Here is a 567-nt window from a genome sequence, read left to right as displayed (position 1 = left end):
GGGTGTAGAGGGGAGAGAAGTCATCAGAACACAAGCGGGGGACGGGGATTTGGGCACCCTCCTCGCCGTCCCGCACGGAAAAACTGGCACACTGATGTCGCCTGAGAACTCCAAGACCCATCTAAGGTTTCGGGTGCGGCGCCCGCCTCCGCTGTTTCCTTCCTTTTGCTCCGCACTTTCCCCTCTGAGCCAACTTTCCACCAGCGTCGTGGAAACTGGGGACGGGGGTAGGAGGATGTCCCTCTGCGCATCCCCCCACGACTTCCGTGAAAAATTCCCCCCTCCAGGCCTCCCAGTCCTGAGGCCTCGGGGGTGGTCGGGCATCACAGCCTGGACACAGGTTCCCAACCTCTCTCTTCCCAAGAAGCTGCCCTGATGCTCTCCTGGGGTAACCATCAGCCATAGTCCCCTAGGGCCTAGCTCATCGGAGATGCAGGGGGCCGCCCCCGCCCCACCTCGGGCTCGGAGTCCGCGAGCCTAGCAGCCCCTTCCCAGGACCCGGGAGCCCCCGTTCCCCGACGCCTCGCCGGCACGACCCAGGAGGTCCGCACCCTCCCGTTCCAGCGG

This window comes from Myotis brandtii, unplaced genomic scaffold (genome assembly GCF_000412655.1).
Source record: "Myotis brandtii unplaced genomic scaffold, ASM41265v1 scaffold165, whole genome shotgun sequence".
Lineage (NCBI taxonomy): Eukaryota > Metazoa > Chordata > Mammalia > Chiroptera > Vespertilionidae > Myotis > Myotis brandtii.
The sequence above is the reverse complement of the archived record's forward strand: the minus strand, read 5'-3'. Positions refer to the sequence as shown.